A 19,715-nucleotide genomic window follows, 5' to 3' on the forward strand; every position below is an offset into this window, starting at 1 on the left:
ATCGGATTCCTCCAGTATAAATACATATTCTGATTTAGTATGTGTACCGTACACGCATAATCCCTTGTCAATCCACTGCTGGATGAGTGCTTCCCCACGCAGTTGCGGGTCGTGGGGGATATTTCACCATACTTCGCCACCCTGGTCGATGCGGGAGGGTGAATGCGGGCAGTAAAGACACGGGGGGGGGGGGGGCATGGAGGAACAGTACAACAATTGGGTTGTACTGCACCGAGCTCTGTTGCTTATCACCGCGGTCTGTGTAAGCGGGGGCTCATCCAAGGGTTATCCAGGCTCGAGCCGGCTTAGCTTCGGAGATCTGACGAGATCGGGCGCACTCCGAGTGATATCGTCACAAGGAGTAACTTGTGGAGAGAGAGGACGAGAACGATTCGGAGGCGCGAGGAGGAACCACCGCAGACGACCGGGAAGGAAGCGGCAGCAGCAAGCAGCAGCCACGCGGCGAGCCGGCGCCACATCAATTTCCCCCGTTCTGCGCTCCTCGGTAAAGTCACGTAGGTAAAAATAAATAATAAAAATAATAGAAAAATAATATAATAAATCACGACGTTTCGGAGGCAACACAAGTCTCCGTCATCAGGTGGGACCGTCACAGCTGAATTTACTGTTTCACTTAATACAGTAAATTCAGCTTCACTTAAATACAGTAAATTCAGCTGTGACGGTCCCACCTGATGACGGAGACTTGTGTTGCCTCCGAAACGTCGTGATTTATTATTTTATTAATATTATTTTATCGATTCTTTTTATTATTTATTATTTATTTTTTACCTACGTGCCTTTACCGAAAAAACCCAAGAGTATGAATCCTTGCAGTCACGAAAGCTTCAAATCTAGAAATATTCAGATGTGTTCAGTCAATTTCTGAGCATTTTAGATGCGGGAGGTGAGAGTAGTGCACTAGAAGAAAACACACCGCGCGAACGAGCAAGACGATCCCACTTGCTGTACCGCCTTCTCCTGGCGACTCGGGGTATGGCGCCTCACCGACACCCACGGAACAAGAGGTCTCACGGCGCTTGCGTGATCCACCATAGCGACGTGGCCCCCGGTTGTGTGCGCCCCCCGGTACCCTCTGCCCAACCTCCGGCCTCCTCTTCCCACGCGCGAGCGATGACGTCTCGGGAACTGTCAGGAGGGTTGGTCACAGGGGCTGCATCGGCAAATAAGTCGCTCCCAAGCCCCATGGGTGGCATCTTCCCCCAACTCAGCCCCGCGAATTCCTCTTGTGAGCTCTTGGCGGGTGATTGCGAATCTTTAATGCGCATTTTACGCACAGCGTGGCCCCGCCACGCCGCTTGTGGCTCAAATGGGGGGGGCATCAAGGGGGTCGACTTGTTGGCGCCTATTGTCACGAGAGCCGGCCTCGATAGCCGGAGGTCAACGTGGAATTTCCATCAGCCGTGGTCGATCCACTGCTAGATGAAAGGCCTTCCTCGTCTCTCGCGACCCCGCCATGGAGTGATGAACCGAGGCATCTGCTGCACACGAGAGAGCATCCCATCGCGCCGTCTCCTCGGCGCGCGGCCCTATGAGACGCCTTCCACTCCTGGGCTGCCACTCCGCAATTGATTCTTGACCATTGGCCGTCGTCCCGAATAGACGCCGTGACGCGTAGGGCCCGAGCAGCCGACTGGCTTTTCTCCACAAGTTTGAATTATGCAATGATATGCTGGTTTTCGTAATCTTCGCAGTCCACAGGAAAATTCAGGATGTCGTCGTTTCACCCACAGAGCGAACCCCCCAGGGTGTGTACTGCTGATTCACACTCGCCGATTAATGCCTCTCAATATAAACGCGCGCGTTCGTGTTCACGGATTGTGCCACGCATTGTCACGGGATCATAAGGAAGCAAGCTCGATGTTAACCTGACACCGCTGTGCGTGTATGTACAGAAAATGTGAAAATTAAGGCAAGTTAATAAAACCAGTTTCGCTGTTGTCACAACTCTGCTGGGTAGTTGGGACGCTCAATTCAGGATTAGGTGGGGGGAGGGTGGTCAGGTCAAAATGGAACGGTCCACACCACGATCACCTACAAAGGCATTCACAAGCCGGTGCTGCGTCATGACTTGGGCGGCCGAGGAACACATTTCCGATCGGGGTCGCCTCGGCTGAACGACCGCAGGGCACGAGGGGCGGCCCTGAGACGCCGAGTCATTGAAGCGAGCGCGAGATAAAATGCTCATTGGTATCCTGACGTTTCCAGCGGCGATTTGCGTGAAATGTATTTGCATGTGCAACGGTGAGTCGGGATTTCCATGTATAAAGAATGACGTGTGTGTGTGTGAAACACGGGCCGTGCGATGAGAGGCTAGGGCTTGATATGTCCGCGTTTTAACACAGCGTGCTGCTTGGCGATAATAACTACGCTCTTTCACCATTGGAACCTCCTTTGCAGGAAGTAGCAAAATATGATAATTGATTTTTTACCCTTTAATCTGGTAACAAAACTGACACCTTTTTTTAACAACGCTCTTTATTTAGCAAGTAGCCAAGTAATGGCAGTGCAGTGCAGGTTTCCCTCGCTTTGCGCGGGTTCGGTTTGTGCAATGTCGCGCTGTATATATGCGGCTCAACTATTACTACACAAAATTCGCAATGTGCGGTTTGGATTCAATCATATGCGGCTACACGGTAGGACAGCGTTGCATGTTCTGTGTGCACGGCTCGGCAGGCAGCTGTCCCCTCGTGCAGTTTCGCTTTGTGCGCTATTTTTGTGGAACGCATCTACTACTACGACTACTACCACCGCATACACCGAGGGAACTCTATTCTTCAATCTACCAGAGCAGAACTTTGATCATTACCTCTCTCGGGTACTCCGTTTATCTTCCCACATGCCACAAACAGTCTCCCATGCTGGAATTGGCCAGGTGTAGCTCTGTAGCAGGACCATCACTCTCTCTCTCTTCAAATGATGAACAAAGTTCAATAAAATAAACATACGATTTCTGTATTATTATTATTGCACTCTTGAGTCTGCGTTAACGCTCAATGTTAGATGTTGCTTTGTCTCCGTTGCCTTATCGAACGTTACAGGAACGTTCAACTAACACCAGTGGAGCCTCCAGCTAACAGCAGCCTCGGTGGGCCGAGGGAGCTGAGCTATTCTGTGAGTGTCTCAAGATGCTGGAGGGCTCCGCGACTCCCCGCGACGCCAGGTGGCACTGTGGTCCAAGCTGCTGTGGGTCCGCGGGGAGCGACGACATCGAGAATTGGCAGTCTCACGCACACAAGCCGTTCCATTTGGCGTTTTCTGTTTGCGCATAGTCACTTTAAGATGTTTTCTTGTTCTTGTTTTTTAGTTTTTTTGCGGTTGCACCCGATTCAAGAGCCGAATGGCTCGCAGGGATATACCAAATAAATGAAAAGAACTGAAAAGGAGTGGATATCTTTTCAAACGAAAACTCTTGAACGCACTGTGGACCAATTGCATGTAAAACGAAACAAGTCCTAATTGTTACCCATGTATATCGTTTGCGCATATGCATTGTGAGGATACGGGTTAGGAGACGGGCATATGCACATTCGCTGTGATTCTGTACAATAGGCATGCAAACGATACATCATAACAGGTTGCCCTCGCTTTATACGGGGTTGGTTTGTGCGATTTTGCGTATATGCGGCTAACCTATAGTTCTGTCCACAATTCATTAGACTATGCGGTTTGATTTCACTCAGATGCGGATATGCGGTCAGACGTGGGACAACATTGTCTGTGTGTACTTTGTGTACTCTGTGTAGTGTGTATACCGTGTGTGTACTGTGTGTATACCGTGTGTGTACTGTGGGTGTGTGTAGTGTGTGTACTGTGTGTATACTGTGTGTACTGTGTGTGTACTGTGTGTGTACTGTGTGTACTCTGTGTGTGTACTGTGTGTGTACCATGTGTGTACTGTGTTGTACTGTGTGTGTGTACTGTGTGTGCACTGTGTGTACTGTGTACTGTGTGTGTGCACTCTGTGTGTGTACTGTGTGTGTACTCTGTGTGTGTACTGTGTGTGTACTGTGTGTACTGTGTGTGTGTTCTGTGTGTACTGTGCGCGCTACATGACAGACAGCTGTCTCCACGTTCAGACTCGCTTTGTGCGCCGTTTTGGCACGCATCTACTGCCGCATAAAGCGAATGAACCCCGTGTTTAAATTCTATTTTTCAGCCCAAAATAAAAACCAATGTGATGACACAGTGAGGATGATTTTCTTCAGCCCTGTGCATCAAATCAGCCCTAACCCAGTGCGACCCAGGCTGTGAATGCCCGACTCCACCTTCGCCGCGATGTGTTTCGTGAAGCACAACAAGCGAGGGGGCTCTTTGGCCCAAAAGCAGAAACACCTCGGCGACATTGCTAAACCTCAAGGAATATTTGCAACACGTTGCATTTGCAGGAAATTTTGTCATCAGCACCCTCATCAGAGGTCACAGACGAGGCGCAGCACGGCGCTCCACTCTGCTGGCACCCACAAGTCCGACGTTTCGGAGGTCCCTCTGTCCTGCGGGCAGGGCACGTGCATCCACAGCGCAACCTCTGACACGTACAAGACTTTAGTGACCAATAGCATCCATAATATAGGTGGGGGGGGGGGGGGGGTTAGATCGCGTTAATATATAGAATGTGTCGTTAAACCCACCACCACCCGACACAGCCAATTAGTGAGGTTTGTCACGTGACCAGGACGTGCCCATTCGTTACTAGTTCAGCACACCAGTGTGTTGGAGAGTCAAGCCACAACATTTACAATGTGAGTACGACGTTTCGCCAGTAATTACAATTAGCTTCATCGGGTTGCCCATTGTAACTACTGGCGAAACGTCGGACTTCCTACAAAGCAGTGCACAATCTGTCATCCCCCGACGGATGATGATGACGATGATGAGCCGAGTGGACCCCCCTCTCCCGCCCAGTGTGCTCTAAACACAGCGCCAGGCGGCCCAGATCCGCCTTGTTGCCCTTCGCTGGCTGCAGCAACAAGAAACACACCTCCTCGCGTGTCAGCCTGCGCTGGGCAATACATCCGCGGCGGTGGCTGGCACGAGAGGGTATGGTGTTATGGCGTTATGGTGTTATGGTGATATGGTGTTCTGCCAGTTAGTCCTGACTGTCTGCCCCCGCAATGTTGGGCCGCAAAGACGGTGGAAGGGGAGGGGGGGGTCGTGGAAGGGGGGGGGGGGTCGTGGAAGGGGTCGTGGAAGAGGAGGGGGGGTCGTGGAAGGAGAGGGGGGTTCGTGGAAGGGGAGGGGGGTCGTGGAAGGGGAGCGGGGGGGGGGTTGGAAGGGGGGGGGGGGTCGTGGAAGGGGGGGGGGTCCTGGAAGGGGGGGGGGGTCGTGGAAGGGGAGGGGGGGTCGTGGAAGGGGAGCGGGGGGGGGGGGTCGTGGATGGGAAGGGGGGGGTTGGAAGGGGGGGGTTCGTGGAAGGGGAGCGGGGGGGGGTCGTGGAAGGGGGTCGTGGAAGGGGGGGGGGGGTTGGAAGGGGGGGGGGGTCGTGGAAGGGGAGCAGGGTGGGGGTCCTCGTGCCCTGCGCGAGGAGGCTGCACTCCTCCGCGCGCGCCGTGACCACCACGCGCCCCTGTTTCTGCTGACCTCACCGCTCTCAGACGTTTTGTTGTTTCTTCTGGAGCGTCGGAACCTCTCAGGGATAATGTGTTTTTGAAAAAGCTGATCGGTTTTTTTCTCTCCTTGCCTTCGCCGCCGCCGCTGCTGCCGCTGCTGATGCCGCTGCCAGTTGTCCCGACTGTTTTGATTGTTTTTGCTAAAACAAATCTGGCACCTTTTAAAAGCTTTGTGCGCCAGTGAGCGCGAGCCGGCGGGGGGGGGGGCAGAGCGGGCCCCTTTGGCTGCAGGTAGCGATTTGTCAAAGCCGGGCCCGACCACGTCGCATCGCCTGGACGTCTCAGTCATGGTGAAGAAGAGGGCACCTCGAGAGGGGTAGGGGTACAGCCTCTCGCACCGAGCGAATGTCTATTTGCAAAATTGGCGACGTACCTTTTTTTTGGCCGATGTTTTTCCGTAACAAGCGTTTCATAATGGCGTGTTTTTAATACCATAACAAAAAAATCAGCCTTGTGCGATTACAAAAAATATATATACATGGGTCGACGTGCATTCAACTACAACGCATTTTTGTCTTCTCTCTGCCATAATATTGTGTTTGCCTGCGCTGTGGTGTCCATCGCCTGCCCCAGATGTGTCAATAGCGGCACACAGAGGCTTTGTGTGCGTTTTCGGGGCCAAAGTTTGTCCCAGGAGGGCCCCTGCGGTCCGCTAACGAAAACTTTTTTTCTTTTACGAGAAACACAACGCGAAGAGCCTCGCGCCCACAGATCATCTGGCAATGTATTTACCAGGGCTGACGAAGCCCCGGAGAGGTGTTGGTGGGTACGGATGGCGCACGGCGGGAGTGAGAGATGTCGGGAGGACGCTGACCAGCAGCGCGATGTCACAGGCAGGCTCCCGGGAAGATTCACGTTTTCCGAGAAAACAAAAAGCGGCAACTCGCGGCGGGACAGTGTTTAAGCATCTCGCGAAAGAGTCTGAAGCTGCGATTCCAGCGCGCGGGTGAGAGAGTGAGTGAGTGTGGAGACCGGCTCGGCTCGTCCGTGCGGCTCCTGGCTAAGTAGCGGTGGCTCGCGGTTCGGGTCCAGTGAGGGCAGAGAAGGAGAAAGAGGGGGCTGTGAAAAACTCCGCCTCGGGTTCTACACTTTCTCGTGACGTGCAGGCAAATAAGGATTCTGATGATGATTGAATTTTTTTTTATGTGAGCGCCATACACCGCCGCAGCGTCTCATAGCGTCCGGGATAATTGGGTTAATTGGAGCTTCCGCCACCAAAGCAACAGTGGTGATGCCAGCCCAGCAGTGGATCGAGCGTGCGGGTGGTGCGACTACACCGAGGCCCACGGGGCCTGAGTGGCTTAGGCGCTGGGATGTAAAAGAGGGGGGGGGGGGGGAGGCGGATAAGGAGACCCACTTATCTCCCTGCGCAGCCCGGCACCACATTGTGGTGCACTGCCTCCCGTGGCACAGGGACAGGTGCCACCCGGCACTCTAGTGCAGCACTGTCGGTACAGCGGGGTTGGTTGAACGCTCACACATTTCTTTTTAAAACTCCCTTCCCGTGGGCGAGGGCGAGGAACCGTGCCCTGGCTTACCAGGACCATGCAGTGCAGCCAACATGTGGATTCCACCCGCTCCGTCTGTACGGGATCGAGCGTTCACCCCTCGCACGAGTAGGATTTGCTCCTGGTGCTCCAGGTTTCCTCCACACACGTAAACCCCTCGTCAAATGGTCGACAGAACCTTCATATGCAGGGGACCGCAGAGCTCGGGAAATTGTTGGCACGGGCTCATCGCGTAGCTGCCGTGTCGCTTGGCTGGTCCATCGTGCCTCTGAGTTGTTCTCTCTCTTCGAGAGCGAGGAAAACACTGCGCTCATCACATACTGACGTCATTGTCATCACTGCATGGGAAACGTATTAAGTGATGATAATGATGTGATGTCATCACGTCATACAGCAGCCGTCATTTGCCAGGAAGTGGCGTTGACGTCACCACGGCGCTTGCGCCAGGCAAGGTGCACGTCAAGGCGACGTGAAGTGTCGAACTCCCGCCGGCAGGAGGTCACGGGACAGACCGTGACCTCAGCAGGTGGCATGGGTTGACTGCAAGGCCGTAATTATAATATATATTGGGGGGGGCACATCCCCCCCAATATTCAAATATGTTAAAAATGTCCCCCCCAATATATTGCTGTAAACAATATAAAACTAATTTCTATGTTATGTATTTTTTTTTTATAAACCTTGGCCACAATATCTGGACTGGTCTTCATATAACAATGCATAGATTTCTGTTCATATGATTGTGGTTATGGTTGTACTTTATAAATCCCTAATCTCTGTCATTACATACAATGAAGCAAGAAAATTAAAAAAAGAAAAAACTGAGCAATGTAATACAATACACTATTTGACATTATTGTAAAAATTAATAACAATTCCATCCCATGTGTTAGTGAATTTTTAAAAATATTTTAGGCAGGAAATGGCAGGAAATTTGTTTTAAAATTTAGATTTTTTTATGGGGGGGATGGGGGGGCTAGACCCCCTAGAAAATTTGGTCCTCCTCAATGTTGACTCCATGGCTACGGCCTTGGTCGACTGACTGACGCATCAGCTGCACCCCTGACTTGTCACACAAAGCACTCGGCTGCAGCCACCTTGCACGCGGTGTCACCTGAGATGATAAGACCCGAGGACACAGCGTGAGCACTCCCCTCCCGCCCTGACCACCAAATGAGAGCTGGCGTTGTGAGAAGGCGCTGCTGGTTTCCATGTTTACAAGCTCCTTATCTCGCCTCTGCCAAGAGGGCAAAAAAACAAACGCTGGACAAACTCGCACAAAGCTGAGCGCGTGAGGCTAGATTTTTTTTTCTTTCTCACAAACACCATTGTCCCCATGTCACATTCAGCAGGATTTTTTTTTGTTGATGGAGAGGCAGGAGAGACGAGGAGTGGAAGGGGGTGGGGGGCCTGGAAGGGGATGGTGGGGGGCGATAGACATCAGGGAGCTGATTGGGGGGAACAATGCAGAGCTGCGGGGGTGACATGAAACAGACAGGAACCAGGAAGCAATGTTCTCGAGATGGATACAAAATAATGGTTCGGTCAGTGAAGTTGCTGTGCGCGTTGACAGATGCCGAGTTGCGGGGATGTGATTGCCATTAGGCGATAGAATTCACAGGCTCCGCTCCCGCGTGAGTTTCCTCTTTACTTGCTGAGTTCATACGTTGTCGACGTCACAGTTGCAATCATCATCATCGTCGGCGTTCATTAGTATCACGAGAAAAAAAACGTATTTACTCATTGTAGGCGCCTTTAGGTGAATCAAGTTTATAATCAGTTTCAATCTCCACGAATGCCCTCTTAGGCTTCCTCCCTTGCTTGGTTGGCTCGTGGGTACAACATACACAAAGACGTAAAAAACACGAGATAACATTATACGCAGAAAGAATGAACGAATCGCTGGAATAGCAATAATCTGGAATGCAAAGTCTATCTCGCCACAACAGTGCCAGAGTAATTGTGCAATACGTTCTGTTTCACGATAACTCTTGGACAAAAGTAGCGCGCAGCAGCGTTCCAATGATTACAAAACATTCATTGTTTAAAGCGTCCCGATTTTTTTCATCAAATCTTTTTTTATATATATAAAATGTCAAAAAAACTAAACAAAATCCACGAGTTTAAGACGAAGAAAAATATAATATCACTGGAACATGTTTTAATAAAGCAGAACCATTTGCGCTGTGACCCTGTCCTCACCGCACACATTAATTGCATCTCTCGTGCGTTTATTTTTTACAGGACCCCATCAAGTCCCTGGCTCAGCATCTGTCTGTCGTCGGCTAAGGAATGTGTTCCTCCAGACCGCGCGTGATGTGCGTGATAGCCTTTATTTAGGGGGGGCATAGGTGGTGGTGGGGGGGGGGCATTTTTTTAGGAGCCGAGTTGTGCCAGGGAAAGAGGGATGATGGAGAGCGGCTTTGTTGGGCGGTGGTGGTGTGTGGGGGGGGGCGGAGACTGGGGGGCGGTGGAGGGGGGGGGGTCCGCTCGTGCCATTGCCGCCACCGCCTCTACGTTTCGTTGTGGGCTGGTCCCAGCCTGCTGATCTTTACGGTTTTTGTAGTGCTTTTGTTTGCTTTTTAATTAAGTCCCGGAGGTCACCGTGGGGTCGAATCCTTACTCTTGACTTGCCATTGGTGTGATTTCTGCTGGGGTGCGATTTGGCGTTGGGGCTTGGGAGCGAGAGAGAGAGAGAGGGGAGGAGGAGGAGGAAGGAGGAGGTGGTAGCGGTGGTGGTGGGCAGGATGGAGGGCGCGGAGGGGAGGGGAAGGGCGGGGAGGATTTTTCGCAACTCCGACAGCGCCAGTAGCTGGGGACTCCGGCCATCGTCGTCGGCACAAGTTCCCTCGGCTCGCCGCGTCGTCTGGCTCGCGAGCGCCCACGGTTGTACCCACAGCCCAGGTGTGAGAGCAGCCCCCCCTCCCGTCCAGAGAATCCGAGCATTTGATCGCGCGCGGATCACGGGAGAAGCGACGCAGAAAAATTTAACGGCGCAGGAATGCAAAATCAATCGAACATCGTCGGGCTGAGTTGTAAGGGAGAGAAGCCTGCTTGATTTGCATATGTTGTGATTTTGATTCAGGTGGTGTGGCCGACGGAAAGCAGATCGAAGTTGGCTCGGAGGCAGACCCAAGTGGCATCAAACTCGAGTGCAGGTGAGACACGGAGGCTTGCGTCTCCCGCGGGCGTGAGTCTGCATCATTTAAAATCATTAGTATCCCGAATTATTCCAAAATTCTGCCAGCCGCGCATGCATATTGGATGACGCGATGATATTCTAAATCTATTCGTGCCCTCACCATATGTGTGCAAACACAGTGTGTAATAATGCGCTGTTGTTTTTTTGTTCGGAGGGGATTATACAGTGGGTATGGATAATAATGAAACTATTACTCATATAATCTTCGCTGATTGAACCAGAATGATTTGACATTTCCGCAGAAGGGCCCTTCGGGGTTGATGGTGTTTGCGGGTTGCAAGGCGAGTTAGCGTGTCATTAGCTTGGCGTAGGTCTGTCTCTGAGTGCCGTGGTGTTTGCGAAACAGGCTGTGTGCATCGTGCGTCGAAGTTCGGGTTGGGAACGCAGTCCCGGCATTTTTAATGCAAAGTGATTAACGTATTATGGGGCTCGGCGTGGAAGCTTAAACCCCACTGAAAGCAAATCTTTTTAGAGTTCAACCTTTTGTACGGCTTACTTAAGCTTGAGAGTGCGCACATGATTTACGTAGGTCTTGGTTTCTTTTATAGCAAACATTACTTTTTAAATTATCACCTTTTACTTAATCTGCGTCCTAATTAGACAGCGAATGCAGTTTAAGTAACGAGTAACCGCTTGGGGGAAAAAATATACCGAAATGAAGAACGTGTAGTCAGACGGTCCTGCGTGGGTTTTGTCGTTTGTAGTATTTCGTCACACGCCGATTATTCAATTTGTTTTGGTCAGGCGAAGTCACAAGGCCCCTCTCGTCCAGGCGAGCCAATGGGCCGCCTGTGCTGACGGGAGTCATGTGAGCTCCGCGATGACACTAGGGGGCGGCAGGTGACCTCTGCAGAGGAGGGGGGAGGGGGGAGGGCGGCTTGTGGTGCATGGGTGCAGCCAGGAGCGTGGGCTGCTGGGGGGAGTGGATTTTGGCCGTGTGGCTGGGCCCTCCTCCCAACCCTCCCCGTGCCGTCCAAGGCCAGATCGTCAGACGCGTTATGGAATGTGTTGGACTTGGCTTTTTTTTGCGGTATTTTATTGAACACATTAAAATGGTTGGGTACAAATATCCGAACAATGCACTCGGTTTAAACTCGCCATCAGCAGCGGTCGGTGTTAAATGTGTATTTTTTATATGGCCGGCGAGCTCATAGGTCAGAGCGCTGAGCCGATACGGCTGAGAGCCTGGGTTTGAATCCAGAGCCTGGTTATCTCGTCTCGCGAGTTGGCGGTCTCGGCCTGGTCACCAAAGGGTGCTCAGAAAACAGGCCATTCACATAAACGTGGTACTGCACCAACTAGAGCTAATTTCCCAGCTCTGAGACTTCAAAATATAAATTTGACTCTCCTGGCAGCAATCATCACTCTCTAGCGAAGGGCGGGTGGGCAATCACTCCTCCACCCACCCCCTACGTTGATTTAGCAAGAGGCCACGTGCAGGGATCTCAAAGGTAGCTCTGTGGTACACATTTCCGTGGACCATTTTCTAATACTGTAGTACAAAGGTTGTTCCACTGCTCTGTCAGAGATCCGAATGGATACTTTGTATCGTAACGTCACATCGATAGTACAATACAATTGGCCGAAAAATCTACGCATTTTTAAAAAGCATGAATCGGTTATTAATGTAAATACGAATTGTCCTTGTGTTTTTATTCCTGGTTGTTTGGGGTCGCTATTCTATAGAGCGCGCTACCTACCGTACGCGGGCCACCGAGTGAGACCACTTATTGAGCCACGCACGAGACGACAAAACTGCCGCACGCACGGCGACTTTTCCTTGCACAATCCGGCAGAACCTGTCCCTGCCACAGTGCGGGAGCCAAAGGCCGCGTGTTTGTTATATGTATATTAACAATAAAGTACAAAGCGATAAGTTAAACCAACCAAACGGGATTGCTTGCGGAGTGCTCCCGATTTGCATTCCCTTTCAGACGTGCGCGTGAACTGAAGAGATTGCCCAGCTACTGGTGGTTGGTGGTGGTTGGTGGTGGTGGTGGTTGGTGGTGGTGGTGGTGAGGGTGGTGGCGCTCGTGTTGACGGGGGGGTGGGTTGTATGTACACACGGTGGTGATTGGGGGGGGTTAGAGGGGGGGGGGTGCGTTAGAGGGGGGGTCGTTAGGAGGGGGGCGTTAGAGGGGGGGGGCATTGGGGGGGGGCGTTAGAGGGGGGGCGTTAGAGGGGGGGGCTAGAGGGGGGGGATTGCGAGGGGGGACAGTAGACGGGAGTTGGGCGTTAGAGGAAGGGCGTTAGAGGGGGGGGGGCATTAGGGGGGTAGAGGGGGGGGGGGTTGCGAGGTGGGGCGTTAGAGGAGGGGGGGGGGGCGCTAGAGGGGAGGGGACGTTGGGTGGGGCGTTAGAGCGCGGGGGGGGGGCGTCTTTGGAAGGTGATCCTCCGCTTGTGTTCGTGTGCTCGCCCCGCCGTGGAGATGCCCTCAATGGGAGAGTGGCGCGGGTACGGCCTGGCAACGGAAACGCCGCCGCCGTCACCGCTGTCGTTGTCCGGGGCGTTTGTCCTGGGGCCCCCATCGGTGGCTGTGTCTGTAGCCGATGGCAGCTTTTTGTTGTTGTTGTTACTACAATGGGACAGTCACAGGGCCATCGAGATATGGCACGGACCGTCACCCGAGTCGCCACCTGGTCTGAGACTTTTTTTTTTATTTCTCCCCAGGATGGTCCTCTTCTTGAGGTCGCTGTCCGAGAAAACATTTAAGTCTTCCTGGAATATTACAGAGTAATCACACCAAGGCCGTAATTATAATATATATTGGGGGAAACACATCCCCCCCAATATTCAAATATGCTCAAAATGTCCCCCCCAATATATTGCTATAAAATAGATTTCTGTTTATATGATTGTGGTTATGGTTGTACTGTATTAATCCCTAATCTCTGCCATTACATACAATGAAATAAGAAAAGGTAAAAAAGAAAAAACAGAGCAATGGAATACAATACACTATTAGACATTATTGTAAAAAAAAAAAGTCCATCCTATATGTTCGTGAATTTTTTAAATCTTTTAGGCAGGAATCGACAGTAAATTCGTTTTCAAATGTAGATTTTTTTTTTCTGGGGGGGGGGACCCCCAGACCCCCTGGAAGATTTTGTCCCCCCCAATGTTGACTGCATGGCTACGGCCTTGAATCATACACACATCACTCAAGACAACGCATTATTATTTGCCTCACCCCTCTGTGAGCATCGGTGAGATATTCGTCTTTCCGCGCGACGTCCTGGATGTTGCAGCCTCAGCGGTGGCAACCCCTGACCTTTCATACCCAAGTCAGCCGGCTGGCACGGTGGTTAGCAAACGTGCTTCATAATTGACTCAGCCCCATATCCCTCCCCGATCAATGGGAGTTTCACTTTACGGGACATCCATATCTGGCTGTACTATATACACACAAACACCCCTACCCACATCCTTACCCACACGTCATCACCGATAGGAATTTATATTTTCCTTCATTGGTTGCGGTCTGCAAGCAGCGATGGGAGCTGCCCGATGCTCCTTTGGCTTCTTTGAGTACTTGTAACGAGGAGGGAACGTGGAGGGAATTCAACAAACAAATCGACGCCACGGTGTAGAGATGTTAACTACCTGGCCTGGCATACAGGAGGTCGTGATTTAGATCCCGACTCTGGCCGCTGTATATTTGGAGTTTGCGTGTTCTCCCCGTGGTCGCAAGGAATTTCCTCCGGGTCCTCCAGTTGGTCCCTCGCACATTGAGAAACACACTTTTAGAATATTTGGCTGCGAAACATTTCCACACGATAATAAGCTCACTTCATTGTGGTCAAGTCGCTTCTAAAAAAGAGCGATGTAGCTCAGTGAGCCTTACCTGGTAGAATAAAAATAGTTAAATAGCAAGAGGCCGTCCATAAATGACGCCACGCACCTGGGGGGGGGGGGGTCAAACATTTGTGACGATGTGTGACGAGGGGGGGGGGGGTGAGAAATGTGACATCACATAAAAATGCGCAACTTTAAATAAAAATAGACAACACGTTCTACTTAATTAAATAGACTTTTTGAGAAACGTTTTCCCCTACAACATCAGAGTGCAGCGCCACATTAAATACGCACTACAATGACAATAGTTTAAAGCGATTTGAAGCATGTTTTATATTTTTTGGGGGGGGGCGAGCTTTGTGACGTCATATTTGAGGGGGGGTCTGACTTTTTGTGATGCCGTGTGACGAAGGGGGGGGGGGGGTAAAAAATCGTCCAAAATCGCGTGACGTCATTTATGGACAGCCTCTAAATCGAATTGTTGCATCGTGGGATCATAAGGGAAGGTGATGGGAGATCTTCATTAAACCGCGGATTGACCAATGAACGGTCATGGACTATTAATGTAATGTGTGCTGGCGACATGATCTGTCGTTACTGGTTCATGAATATGGGGCAATACAAAAAGATTGGTCTCTGAATTCAGCTGGTCAGCTGTCTCAAGCAGTAATACAGGTTCTGCGTCGAGTGCTGAGCAGGCACCGCGGAGATCCTAGAGTCGAACCTAGGTTCCATCCACCCGTGGTCAGCCCGTGGTCCAACCGGGTATCCAACCCGTAACAATTTTATTTGGGTCTTTCGGTAAAGTGACGTAGATAGGTTCAAACATAATTATACCCTAAAGAATATGAATTCCTGCAGTCACGAAAGCTTTAAGTCAAAACCCGTAACAAGTTCACTGTTTCAGCACAATCACCAATCACTGCAAACTCCATCTCTGAGGGGGGGGGGGGGGGAGATTATAATAATTATAAATAAAAAGGTTGATTGCTCCTAGCAGGCGATGCGAGGGGTTGTACAACCACAGTGTGGCTAAGAGGCAATTGAAGACATCTCGAGGAGTATTTCTGTAAAGTCATCTCACCGAAGTCTGCACGTGTCCTGCCAGGCCTGCGGAATGGAAATGTCTCCATGTTGTGACGATGCAGGCAGGGCAGATGCAATACGAACGAGAGAGAGAGGATGCAAACACGCGAAAAAATAGCTTTACTCTTTTGTTTACAGTTGAGCAGGCACAGTTTAGCGTTCAACACATGTACTGTATAAGCCTGGCATGCAGGCTGTGATGCCAACAGGACCTATTTCCTCGTCTGTAAGCGAAGTCGTGCATTGCGGTCTTTAACTTTCGAGCAGGTGATTGCATTTTGGTATCACTTCCTGACTAGATCGTCGCAATCATCATCAACCATGATCGGTCCACTGCTGGACGTAGGCCTCTCCAAGTAGTGGCCCTCTCTCAGGGCTTCCGCGGTGTTGGGTGACCCGCCTCGCCAGGCCCCCTCGTGGCCACCGCTCGTGGCCACCGCTCGCGGCCACCACGTGCCAGCGGGACAAGAAGTCACCGGCTCGGGCAGAGCCCAGCCCGGAGTGGAGCACTCCGGCGGCGTCTCGGTCGCCCGACTCGTTCCCGCAAAAAGAGACGCGATCCACCACCACCACTAACAACAACCAACAACATTCTTTGTTCTGCTCACATCCTCATGACTAACGCGGATATGGCCACTCGGCGCGTTGGGCCATTGGGGGGGGGGGGTCCGCGCTCAGCAACGTCGATAAAAAATCGACACCCAGCACCTTCGATTAGCACGGTTGGCTACGTACCGTGTGAAAGAAGTTCAACATACACACGTACATAGACTCACACAGAGACACATAGACTCACAGAGAGACACATAGACTCACACAGAGACCCATAGACTCACACAGAGACTCATAGACTCACACAGAGACTCATAGACCCACACAGAGACCCATAGACTCACACATAGACCCATAGACTCACACAGAGACCCATAGACTCACACAGAGACCCAAAGACTCACACAGAGACCCATATACTCGCACAGAGACCCACAGACTCAGAGACCCACAGACTCACACAGAGACCCATAGACTCACACAGAGACCCATAGACTCACACAGAGACCCATAGACTCACACAGAGACCCATAGACTCACACAGAGACCCAAAGACTCACACAGAGACCCATATACTCACACAGAGACCCATAGACTCACACAGAGACCCATAGACTCACACAGAGACCCATAGACTCACACAGAGACCCAAAGACTCACACAGAGACCCATATACTCGCACAGAGACCCACAGACTCAGAGACCCACAGACTCACACAGAGACCCATAGACTCACACAGAGACCCATAGACTCACACAGAGACCCATAGACTCACACAGAGACCCATAGACTCACACAGAGACCCAAAGACTCACACAGAGACCCATATACTCACACAGAGACCCATAGACTCACACAGAGACCCATAGACTCACACAGAGACCCATAGACTCACACAGAGACCCAAAGACTCACACAGAGACCCATATACTCGCACAGAGACCCACAGACTCAGAGACCCACAGACTCACACAGAGACCCATAGACTCACACAGAGACCCATACGGTTGTTTTCCTCCCCCCGCACCTCCGATTAGCACGGTTGGCTACGTACGGTGCGAAAGAAGTTCAAACACGCATACGTTGCAGTTGATATCGGCAATCGTCATGGCTGCACCCAAGTGCCCCGAAAGTGCCCATCATCATCGCGGGCGATAAAACGCGGGCCGTGTTTGTGCGTCGCTAAACTCGATTGGCGACTGCCGCGTTATTGAAACGAAGGAGGCGTTACAAGTTCGGGCTGAATCACCAAACCCTAAACGCGTGTAAAGGCTTGCGGGTGCTGGCCCCCTACTATTTGTGTACCTGCGTGCCTGGTGACACAATGTGGGTGGTGGTGAAGTGAGCGGAGTAGTTTTACCTGAATGTATTCAGGTGCCTGGAAGAGGAAGGGGGGTGCTGGATGAATGCCCCTTGCTCAATAGAGCACACACGGGCGTATTTGCATGCGAGCTCGTTACACAGACACACACGCACGCCCGTAGACAAACACACGTGGACTTGCACGCCCATCCATCTCCAACAGCCGTTGTCAAGTATTGGGGGGGGGGGGGGTGGTAGCATCTTGACGTGCGTAAAGTGTGAGCAGCTAGGAAGGACGCGTGAGCTACGATTGGTATACCGAGCGCTGTCACCTGCCTTCCTATACCCTCGTGCGGACTGCTGCTACTGCTGCCTCTACGTTAGCGTTCCCGAAGCCAAAACGTGAGGCTCGGCCACTGCCAGTCGCTTCGTTGGCGCGGTGGTTTGTGCTGCGACGGCGACGAAGCTCTCGTGAGTGCCGACACGGAAGACCGCGTCCACAAAAGGATCCGTTCAATTAGCCCCTCCCCACCCCCATCACCACCACCACACCAAACAAAGACAAAGATCCCCCGGAGAGCCTTGTCTGATTGTTGGGGCAAGTGCTGTTGGCGAGCGCCTACGAAGGCCGGAACGGTACGCGAGGGGGTGGGCGGGCCAGCACCACGCCCGGCCGTCTTTATCTCCCCAATGGCGATGTTTACACACGGCACCAGGTACTCATTTGAGGCTGAGTCGACCTAGGGGGATGCCCAGCACCGGTTTCAGATAATCGTCACTGGGTGTTGGCCGTGAGCGGGAGTCGAACCCGTGTCGCCGGGTTCGTAGAGCAGCGTAGCGCTTGCCGCTACGCTCCCTGCCACCCCCCTCCCCCTTCCCAGCGTCCCTGCCACCCTCCCTCCCTGTCCCAGCGCCCCGTTACGACGCCTCCCTTCGACCCACCACCACCTCCATCCTCGGGACGAGCCACCGACGCACACCGCACGCACCGCACCCGCAGCGCCGATACCCGCAGCGTTCACAACGCAGCGCGCCGCACGCGTGCGGGCACAGGGGACGGATTCGATTCTTGCGCGCCCGTCTGCCGCTGCTCCTTCGCCGTTGTTGATTGTAAAGGCGCATCAGCGAGTGATCACAGCGATTGCCCGCGAGGGCGGGCGGGAACGCGAGCGCCGATTTGAAAGGCCGTGGCCCAGGCGGTGGAGGAGGCGGAGTAGCCCGTGGCCCCGCTCGGCTCTTGCAAGCGCTGGGAGACCCGTGAGGGGGGCTTAACTCCTCGAAGGTCTCCCAGCCTCTCTCCCGCGCGCCTTCGGGGAAATCGTCGAAAGCGGCCGCGCCCACCGCTACCACCAGAAGCAGCGCTGAGTTAGTCGGCTTGTTTCTCTGTTTTTCGTGTTTAAAAACAAAAATGACCCCACCACAAGCAGCCGATGGAACTTTCGTCACGTCCTCGGCGGTACGCGGATTTCGTGTCGTCGTGCTCGCTCTCAGGCTAATCGGTTACAACGTCGCCAAGCGCTAAATGTTGACGCGAGGGGTCCGCAATGTATGGGTGAGTTTCGAATATATGTTTCTAGAACACATTGTCCTGCGGAGGGAGCTGGTAGGAACGTTGGGTTGCTCGGTCAAAGGCCAGGGTGAACGGCGGCGTGGTGTATTCCGCAAATATGCCCGACTGTGAGGGTGGGCACGAGCCGGCGTGAGTAGGTTAAACGTTGAGTTTTATAAGGGCACCACGGGGTGAGCAGCCCCTCAACCCCACCCCCTCCCACCCCCCACCCAGCCCCTCCCCACCCTCCCCACCCTCCCCACCCAGCCCCTCCCCACCCTCCCCTCCCCACCCAGCCCGTCTTTCCCCACACAGCCCCTCCCTGCACGACGGACACAATACTCCCCTGTGGGTTGGTGTAACCAGGAGGTTCCTACCAGTATATCTGTATTCCTGCATGTGTGCATTATGAAAGGTAATCATCATTTTAATCATAATAATATCCGCACCTGCGATTATCACGGTTGGCTACACACGGTGCGAAAGACGTTCAACGTACACATTAATAGCAGGCCACACGCCCTTTGGACGTGACACTCCCTCCAGCCAGCGACCAAATTTAGCTATTTTATGATACTATAGCATGCGATATGAGAGTGTTACAGCACATTCTGTGCCTTTGTGTGGGATCCACGGCCGAGCGGAGAGGGTGGCAGGGTGGCAGGCGTCGTGCCCGTCAGCCCCACTCTCCCAATGGCCCAATTGGATTACCCTGCACACGGGAGTGTTCGTCATTTGCAAGGCCCCTTCAGTGGGGCCCCCAACGTGAGCCCCCCCCCCCCCCCGACAAAACACAAATGGTGGAGACACCCCCCTCATGCCCATCATCGTGCTGCTGTCAAACCCCCAATGGTTTTAAACGCGTGGCGGCCCTCGCACGCTGACGATGTCTTATCGGCGAAAGTGGCAACCCCCTCTGAAAACGAGTGGAGGGCGCTGCTGTAGATGGTAATCGTCGCCTCCACGCTGCAACCAACTTGGCAGCAGCCATCTGAAGGAGAGTCGATTAGCTTGCGCGTTTGTTTTTGTATTTGTTTGCATATTTCTCCCGGCTCGTGCCCTCGCAGCGTGCTGTGTGCATTTGTATGTT

General features: G+C 52.5%; 1 protein-coding gene across 1 annotated transcript in view; it reads left to right on the plus strand.

Annotated features, from left to right (window-relative positions):
- Window positions 1-9,932: 9,932 nt before the first annotated feature.
- Window positions 9,933-19,715, plus strand: part of LOC133343024 (RNA-binding protein 47-like) — a 50,702-nt gene continuing 40,919 nt past the window's right edge. Inside the window, exons 1-2 of the mRNA XM_061552457.1 lie at window positions 9,933-10,042; window positions 10,224-10,296. The gene's annotated coding sequence lies outside the window, so the exon portion shown is untranslated. The remainder of the gene's footprint in view (window positions 10,043-10,223; window positions 10,297-19,715) is intronic.

The sequence above is a fragment of the Lethenteron reissneri genome, chromosome 16 (assembly GCF_015708825.2).
Source record: "Lethenteron reissneri isolate LAM-NWPU_2019-01 chromosome 16, ASM1570882v1, whole genome shotgun sequence".
Classification (NCBI taxonomy): domain Eukaryota; kingdom Metazoa; phylum Chordata; class Hyperoartia; order Petromyzontiformes; family Petromyzontidae; genus Lethenteron; species Lethenteron reissneri.